The following is a 9,680-nucleotide window of genomic DNA, read 5'->3' as shown; positions in this document are numbered from 1 at the left end:
AGTCCTGATTGCACTCCTGATTTCAAGCAAACAGTCGCATTTCCGAATGTAAATCCTGGAACCACTGCACTTTTCCAAATACCCCGGTGCACATCGTACCTAGTGTATCTCCAAAGCGCTTTGTGTTTCGTTATGGGCCCGTTTCTCGTCCCCTTTACTGTTACTATTTGTCGCTGTGTTTCCGTATATATATATATATATATATATATATATATATATATATATATATATATATATATAGCCTTTGTTTTGTCCATATACCACGGTATTTATATTCTTTTACGCGAGGTAATAGCTTGAGTGTATTGTCACTGTCTCTTCGCTTTTTTCATTGAATGTGATAGCAACTGATTTCTGAAGCTCAATTTCAGACCTACCGTATCGCCTTCCTGTCCACAGACATTAGCCAGATGTTCCATATCACTTTGCTTGTTACCTAGCAGCTCAATGTCGTACGCATAAAACTAACCTGGAAGCCGCTGGTCTACTACTGTACGCACCTGTTTGTGCAAGAGATTAAAGCCGATATTACTTCCTTCTAGACACCTATCCATCCTCAACATGTCGATCATAGAGAGCAGTGGGGATAAAGTGCCTCAGTCCCTTACGAGTGAGAAAAGGGAGCATATATTTTTAATTGTTGTATATCTTTGGAAGATAAAGCTTGCTAACTCTTTTTGAGTGCTCCTGAAATATTTTTGCCCACAAAGGAGCCAGGTCATGCTAAACTAAAAATAACAGTGTCCATCGAGCTTACTCCTGAGCGCCTGTACCTAATCAAGGAAGTCCGCAAAGAGCCGAAAGCTACAAGGGAAACAAATTGCACTCTTGAAAAGCATTGCATCTCACTGGTGATGGACTCGGCGAAGGCTCTATGCGTTCATAATAACTGGCAGAACTTATTACAAAAAAACAAAACTAAAGTACACACGTAGAGAATCAGCAATTAGCAGTTATTTCCCGGCTCTCTTTTATTTCTAAATTACTTTCTTGAACTATACGCTGCCGGGACCAAACAAGAAAGGCTCTTATTCCCCCTGAGTGCCTTATTAGTGGTATTCCCTTTGTAAACAAAGCTTCCCTGTTTAGGCTTGCAATCTGGACGATGTCAGATGTTCATATGAATGCTTTAAAAATACGTACTTGTAGTTGTTCGTCTAGTAGTAGTTGAAGGAGGCGGTCTTCTAATGGCATTTTGTCTTTGCAAACCCCCTCCACGATTTGTCCATGGGTGGTTACCGGCAAAGGCGAAAGACGGAGCGCCTATTTGTAGCGTGTGCAAAACGCAAAAGACAAGCAGAATAACGAGAATGCTGCGGCGGCCGACCTTCGTCATGGCTCACAGGCGGAGAAGCTTAATATTGAGAAGCTTGCGTAGCAGGCATTTATACCCTAGTTTTACAATGCACCTTGAAGAAAAGAACGCCTTCAATATTTCCATTTCTCTGCTTTTTGTCCTATTCACTCGCGAAAGAGCTCAACGTTGAATGGATTTACTTTTCCTAGATTTTCGAACAACAGATACTTAGAGCGCCAAGACCGCGGGCTTGTACCGCTAACACAGAAGAAATAATTATGACGCAGTATATTGACAAAACAATATTTACCGTGCTATGAATAATCGCTAGAGCTTCATATACTATAACACACTCCGTAGAATACACAAGCGCTTTGAGGCGTGGTCTAGCTCATTATGATAGACAATAGGTTTTGCTATGCCGAAAGAAATGAAAAGTGTATATTGGCTTTCACACTCTTGACGTATCTTAATGAAACAGGCCTGCATGCATATATTTCACGCCATTATGACGTTGTGGCGCGTGGCAAACCAAGCGAAAAATAAGGTCAATTGTACACCACAACCGTAACAGCCACCAAAATTGTTCGCACGATATAAACGAGTACACCGCGATTTCACTTTTACAGGTGACAGAAAGCAATGCATTCTAATTTCCAAATTTCTCGCCTCCCTAGGCTGTGTGTACTTGTGCACTGCACTAATGTATGTCTGTATTACCCTCGGTGCTTTTTCTGCTGTTCCTGTCTACAGTACGCTGCGAGATACTGCATACTTGCATTTGAGCCGTGCATGTGTTAGGCGTTAGGTGGCTTTCGCAATATTTAGTAAATCTTTTAGCGATGCTGAGAGTTTTACGCGCATTTTCTCATCATCCTCTGTACACACAGCGTTGTACGTTTTGCCGCTATATGAGAATTCACGGTGGTTTACAATTCACGATTGTAGCAAAGAACTACTCGTGGCCACCATTGCCGTAATGTGGGTTCGTTGTGCGGCATGTAGCAGCAAGTTTGCAGCGCACACGACACACACACCTAACCTTACACACAAAACCTAACCAAACCTAACCTAACCTAACCTGACCTACAATTAGCTTGGATAACCTTCGCAAGGACCAACAAGACTCTCTTATCAAATAAAATAATTCATCATTTTCCGATTATTTATGACCTCAGCTGGAGGTAGTCGTTTCTCAGGGACGTTGAATAATGAGTAAATCAACATTAGGTAAATGAATACCTCCGTACAAAACCCAATTTAACTTCCGTGATCCGAATTGCGCAAGCACGTCAAGTTACATCCATTTAACACCTGTATTCAATTGCAGTAATGTTTAACAGTCTCGGAATAAAACAGCAATTTACAATAGGCAGCGAGGCACTGGAAGTCGTAAAGGAATACATTTACTTAGGGCAGGTAGTGACGGCGCATCCGGATCATGATACGGAAATAATCAGAAAAATAAGAATGGGCTGGGGTGCGTTTGGCAGGCATTCTCAAATCATGAACAGCAGGTTGCCACTATCCCTCAAGAGAAAAGTGTATAACAGCTGTGTCTTACCAGTAATCACGTATGGGGCAGAAACCTGGAGGCTTGCGAAAAGGGTTCTACTTAAATTGAGGACGACGCAACGAGCTATAGAAAGAAAAATGATGGGTGTAACGTTAAGGGATAAGAAGAGAGCAGACTGGGTGAGGGAACAAAAGCGAGTTAATGACAACTTAGTTGAAATCAAGAAAAAGAAATGGTCATGTGCAAGGCATGCAATGAGGAAAGAAGATAACCGATGGTCATTAAAGGTTACGGACTGGATTCCAAGGGACGGGAAACTTAGCAGGGGGTGGCATAAAGTTACGTGGGCAGATGAGATTAAGAAATTTGCAGGGACTCATGGCCCCAATTAGCACACGACCTGGGTAGTTGGAGAAGCAGGGGAGAGGCATTTGCCCTGCAGTGGGCAAATGTTCCGTGATGTCCAAGTTCACAGTCAGATGGTCAAATTTAGTGACATTTCCAGCAAGGGCACTTCACCGGTATTGCCACTTGCAGGCGGCCAGACTGAAAGGTTTACTCAGTGTTGCTGTGAAGCGCACTTGCCCGCGAGTCTGGTCGATGGGCTCACTTCAGTGCGTTGATCTGTGTCGCCTCGATAGCAGTGCTTCAACAGTGAATAAATAAATGTTCAAAGCAGAGTCAGCGCTAATTTTATGACAACTTCTTATGATTTCAATTGTTATAAGTCTCTTTGTGACGTCAGTAAAGCCGAGAAAGCCACAACCATTACTTTCAGACGATTAGCGCTTGTGGCTTCTGGATCTTAGAAGCTTATGGACAAGTTTAATGCTTCTATTCGCCCAAAAGAAATGGACGTGTTAATGGGATAACATCATGCCGCTTTTTGACGGCGCAGGCAATTGTACTACTCCTTTTGTTTCGTAAGAAAACAGTAACCGTGTATAAATTCAATATGCTTACAATCATATTGTCACAAGCCACCTCCATGAACTAGCAAAGAATACGATCCGCGGGACGTCGCTCGTGTTCAACCCTCTTGGCCATCCCTGTAGATAGCACCTATTTATAAATCGCGTTTCCATCTTATCTATTTGACGCCCCGTCATACATTGGTGGAGGTGAAACCTCTGGGTAATAGCTATCGTCATTGTCATCATTCCATAATGACGTTTCGCTCTGCCATCTAGCACCTCGTCACCGAAGTGACATTCAGGGAGGTGATGTGCACTCGCTCGAAGTGTCAATAAATTTGCTCGTCGAAGTGTTGTAGGAGAAAAGCTATTAGCAGAAATATATATTGTGAGCGTAACACATGCCTGACTTTCACCTTGATTATCTCAACATATCATCCACTGTAGATCTGCTTTATCTGTAAATATAAAATTTAGAGGCACAGTTTGACCAACCTGGTGACACCACGAACTCGGCTGGAACAAAGGGGTCGTTATTAGTGGTGGAGATGTTTTCCGTCCCCCAAGACATCTAGCGCGTTTTCACTGGAGCTCCGCTCGGGTCATCGTATTACGCTACCGGCAAAGCCCGCTCCAGCGCATCCAGGCAAGTCCGAAGCCGCCGCTCCACTGCAGTTTCCGCCATAAGTTGCGACCATCAACAGCCGCAAGCGCCACCCACAAGTTCTCGCTAGTGTTTACAGAGATGCAGTCATGGACTGGCTACAAAACTACGACTCTTAACCCCCTCAAGCAAGTGGGAGAGTTCATAGAAATTGCGAAATGTTCCGTTCTACCTGTCTGTTGTCTCAAAAACCTCGCAAGAACCTAGTTTTGGAAGCATGAGAAAGAGCCTACTGAATGGGCGACATTCACGCAACCGCCTCGGAAGATTTTCGGTGCTCCAGCTGTTCGCGCTAAGATCGTGAAGAAGCTCGGTGAGCACACACAATTGACTGGGGAATTGTTGTTGCCTAGCTTAAGCGGTAAAATTGTACATTCTAGATTAGCACTGACGTTGCTTAGCCTGATACATTTATCGGTTCTCACGCGTGTAACATAACAACCGGTCAATATTGACTGATGGCCGGAAAATTAGAGCTGCAAGAACATCCTGATATGACAAGCTATATAACGGGCGACGACACGTATATCGTACCGGTACCGTAATTCAAGAAAACGCAGCCGTACGGGATCATGCCGAGAGTGACAGAAGTTTCAACTTACGTAGCAGTAAAAAGCAAATAAATTCTTTGAATGTACAATAGATATCGTGCAGGGTGAATGCGGAGTTGTGTAAAAAACCGTACGTCGTTAATTGAGGGTTAAATAATAATTGTGGTCACCTGCTCTTTGGACGAAGCTATACACGCATTTTCAGGTAAACCTGAATGGAACTCCACAAATAAGCAGGGATGCGTATGCAAGGAGCTCTATATACGCTGTTTTAAATTTTCTATGTACATATCAACCTTCAAACAAATATTCATCAATGATTTAGCAAACTAAAAGACCTCAATATCATGATAAATTATTGTTTTTCTTCGTGATTGTGGTAACCTGAACACCGTAAAATCTCGAGCTTATGAAGCTTAGAAGTTACGCCGTACTATATGGTAATAATGATAACCCATAATTCAAGCGTTCAAGCCTCACGCCACTGCGTTATTGCAACCAACCCTGTGTACGAGATATAACTTACGAAATCAACAAAATATACATACCAGCAGTGTTCGAAATATCTTTATTTTCCTTTTTAGTCAGACTTCTAGTGTTCCGGAGCTGAATATCTTGAATAGATTATTTGCCTTGTCCGAATAGTCCTCGTGCCCTGCGTGCAGCTGTGGTACAACAACATTTAGATGTCGGGGGTTCTACCGACATTTTTTGGAAACAGGAAATGTGTCTGGTAAGAAGTGACCAGCAAACAGAAGAACCTAGGCTCTCAGCATGATATGGCAACACAATGCATTAAATTAGGAGATCGGTTACTAGTAATTAAATAATGAAACAAGTACAACGGATTCAAGGGAGTCTTTAGTTTTCTAAACTTATGTACTGTTCACGACACTTTCCAAAATATATACTCAAAAAAGGGCACTCTCAACATTTCATTAACGAAATAACGGTTTTAACTATGTAGATGTGGTATCATATCGCAAAGCAGCCCTGTTTTGTACAACCTTTATTTACACGTTCCCGAATGCTTTCAGCGTCCACAAAAATAAAGCTTGTTTTCTCATACAGCTCTCTTCGCCTGATTGTTTGCTGGATTCAATACCAAAAGTTTGGCTGCTCGCTTTTGTTTATAGTTTCCGTGCCTGATTCATTACCCCCACTTTCCAGCAGTCACCTTAACTATTCTGGATACAGAGCGGCTGATGTAATAAACCCAGTCAAAACAACGTTAGACGTGGGACAACTCTTCTTATTATTGATACCAATAAATGTATTGTATAAGCGCTCCCTCGGCTGCCCTTAGTGCGTTGTGCCGAATTGGACATGTTTATGTTTGCGAAAAAAAAAAAACAAGCTAATGTTAAAAAATTTAGAGCGTCTAAACAAGAATTAGAGACCACTTTAGACCCATCCGACAATGCATACAGACGCCAAAATCAGCGAACAAGTAGATACGCTGTGTGCCAGAAGTCAAGAATTTTCTACTTTTTTTTGTGAACTCATGCTTTCTGAGAAATATCATGCTTTTTGAGAAAAGACAGCGACAAGTGTTTTTTCGTGAAGCACCCTACAAGGAAGTTATGAGTTTTTCGTGTTAGCCACTGAATCTGAAACAAAAAGTTCGTGATGTGCTTAACATATAAAAGTACATATGCGAAAGATGGGGCAGAATGAGAAATCACAAAATTTACTGTCACTTTGCTGACACCGACTCTCAGAAAGATCCCTCACAAGAATATATTAGGCCTAGGATCAAGGTTCAAGATAGATCTGCGCTTTGCGACGTAATAATTATCATTGGTTTAACGATTCTCCAAGAAGAAAAGATAAAGGTTCCACGTGAGCTTTATATTAACTGAAAAGACTGCAAATTCACTGCATCATTTTTTACGCATGCAGCAGGATTAGGAGAGCTCGAATAATCAACGTAAATAACGAATCCATATTTTTGTGCATTTTGCAAAGTTCGCAAAAAAGTACCTTTTTATTTTTATTCTTTCGACAAGAGAGACCCCCTGCGGTTGCTTAGTGCCTTTTGCGTTGGGGTCTCAAGCAAGAGGTCGCTGGATCCAATCCCTGCCTAGGCAGCCATATTTCAATGGGGGCGAAGTACAGAAACGTCTGTGTAGCGCGCATTGGGTGCACAGTAAATAACCCCAGGGGTACCGGATACCCCACTACGATGTGTATCATAATTAGATCGTGGTTTTGACACGTCAATTTAAATCTTTGAGAAAAAAAATGCATTAGGGGGAGACTCACACTTTGTCAGCGTTTGTCATTTTGATGTTCTCGAGAGTTTCAATTCATACTCGTTAGTGTTGTACAGACACTTGAAGTGAATTTCGGGGTCTTTGTCTAGCATATTCGCCACACACAACAAAGAAGACGAATAGGGCTGGTTCGCCACCAGAAGACATGAAAAATGCACTGAAAAGCAAAGCGCAATATCTTTATTTACTTCACACTTCTCAGCTTTTCCATCTGCCTAAGGACCTTCTGCACAGACGAGCAAGGCGCTACATCACTGTAGTACCGAACGTCTTCACTATGTGCAGATTATATCTAAATGAGAAGTTCTCACAGAAGAAAAAAAAAACATTTCTTTAGGTCATATTGTATGCATGAAAAACCTCTCAAAACCGGAACAAAATGATCGCAATCTAACGTTGCATTACCTGACCTATGACAAGAAGCAGGTTGTATCTAAGGATGATCATCATCCTACCGCAACAGCAACAGAGGGAACCTAAGAGCGTAAAATAGCTGACAGCTGCAAAAGTGGAGGCACGTTGACCTAGCCAGAAAAGCCGAACTGTTCGCAAAGTGGCTCAACCAACTCATCGATGGGCTGCAAGTGACTTGCATACATGGCGTGTTGCAAGGGAATGCTGCCAGGTATGGTGGCAATTCGATGCTGAGCAAATAGACATAGGGTCCACGAGGGTTGTGCGAAAGGCTACATGGCCAACTTGATTTACTTTAGCTGTAAAGAGAAGCTCCTGTTCCATTTCTTTATGAAGGCACCTCATTTTACCTTATGTACTTTCAGTTTTCCCTGGAGGTTAGGGCAAAATAGGACATTGCACACTTATTAAAATTATATATATATATTGCATAATCACATTGCAGTGCCATTATAACATTCTTGTACCAAGAAAGCAAGGACCCAAAGAAGAACATGAACTATCATTTACACAGATCATACCCAACGCCCATGCTCCAAGCTGATTCCCAAAAATAATGTCCTTGCATTTATACTTTTCTTCGGACTACATTTTTCATACGCTGAACATTTGCTCTGATATCTCTGATGCTTTGCCGTCCCGAAAAGCACATACTTTGCAGTTGCCTTATAAATGTAGCCTATATTTTCCTGTCATATATCTAAAGGTAGCTGTCACTCTCGCGGAGTAGGAAGGGATGGGTTCATAATACAAAAAAGGTGTTCAAGTAGTTTATTAATTTTCTGGCCACCTATTACGAAAACTATGCAAACAGTATCCATCAGTACTGACACGACCATTCCTATGTTTATTGTCTGATATGAACTGAATTTTGCAAGGAGTTGAGGTTTGCTTGCTTGCTTGCTTTTCAAAGTCGTTGTTTTGCAAAGAAATTTCCGCGTCACTTCAACTCATATAGCTGTGCCGCTCCGCCACTGCCACTGACGCCAATTAAAATGCGACTGACAAAAGGGGGCATATATTTTTAATTGTTGTGTATTCTTGGAAGATAAATTTTGCAAACTATTTTGGAGTGCTCCTGAAATATTTTGCTCACAAACAAGCCAGGCCGGGCTATACTGAAGATAGCAGTGTGCATCGAGCTTAGTCCTGAACACCTGTACCTAATCAAGGAAGGGCACAAAGAGCCGGAAGCTACAAGCAAAACAAATTGCACGTTTGAAAAGCATTCTACCTCACTGGTGATGGACTCGGCGATGGACCTATGCGTTCATAACAAACGGGCGGAACTGATTATAAAAAAAAATAATAAAGTACACATGGGAGACAATCAGAAAATAGGAGTTACCATTTCCCGGTTCTCTTTTGTTCATTAGAATTTTTTTTAACAACACGCTTCAGTGACAAAGGAAGAAAGCTCTTAATCTGCCTGGCTGTCTTAATAGCAGCTTTTTTTTCCTTTCTAAACAAAGCTTGCCTGTTCAGGCTCGTAGTCAGAGCAATCTAAGACATGAATTTGATTGGTATAAAATAACGTACTTGTAGTTGATCGTCTAGTAGTAGTAGAAGGCGGTCTTCTAATGGCACCTCGTCTTTGCAAACCCGCTCCTCGATTTATCCATGGGTGGTTACCGGCAAAGGCGAAAGACGGAGCGCCTATTTGTAGCGCATGCAAAAGGCAAAAGACGAGCAGAATAACTAGAATGTGGCGGTGGCCAACCTCCTTCATAGCTCACAGGTGGAGAAGCTTAATGTTCAGAAGCATAGTTAGCACGCGTTTATACCCTAGTTTTACAATTCACGGTGGAAAAACATAACCCTTTCAAAATTTCCATTTCTGTACTTTTTCTCCTATTCACTTGCGAAAGAGCTCAACTTGAATAGATTTACTTTTTCTAGATTTTCGAACAATATATACATAGAGCGCCAAGGCCGGTAACTTCTGGCGCTAACACAGAAGAAATCGTTATGACGCAGTATATTGACAAAACAATATTCACCGTGCTACGAATACACGCTAGAGCTTCACATACAGTCATACATTCCGT

At 41.9% G+C, this 9,680-nt stretch overlaps 1 long non-coding RNA gene across 1 annotated transcript; it reads right to left on the bottom strand.

The window, feature by feature from the left end:
• Positions 1 to 1,024: 1,024 nt before the first annotated feature.
• LOC126525779 (uncharacterized) lies at positions 1,025 to 9,309 on the bottom strand. The gene is made up of 4 exons (XR_008611160.1): positions 9,172 to 9,309; positions 7,208 to 7,375; positions 5,491 to 5,607; positions 1,025 to 1,263 (listed from the first exon to the last, which is right to left on the bottom strand). It is a non-coding gene; the product is annotated as an uncharacterized lncRNA (long non-coding RNA).
• Between the last annotated feature and the right edge of the window lie 371 nt (positions 9,310 to 9,680).

Source organism: Dermacentor andersoni, chromosome 8, assembly GCF_023375885.2.
Source record: "Dermacentor andersoni chromosome 8, qqDerAnde1_hic_scaffold, whole genome shotgun sequence".
NCBI lineage: Eukaryota > Metazoa > Arthropoda > Arachnida > Ixodida > Ixodidae > Dermacentor > Dermacentor andersoni.
Note: the sequence above shows the minus strand (reverse complement) of the source record. Positions and strands in the feature narration are given on the sequence as shown.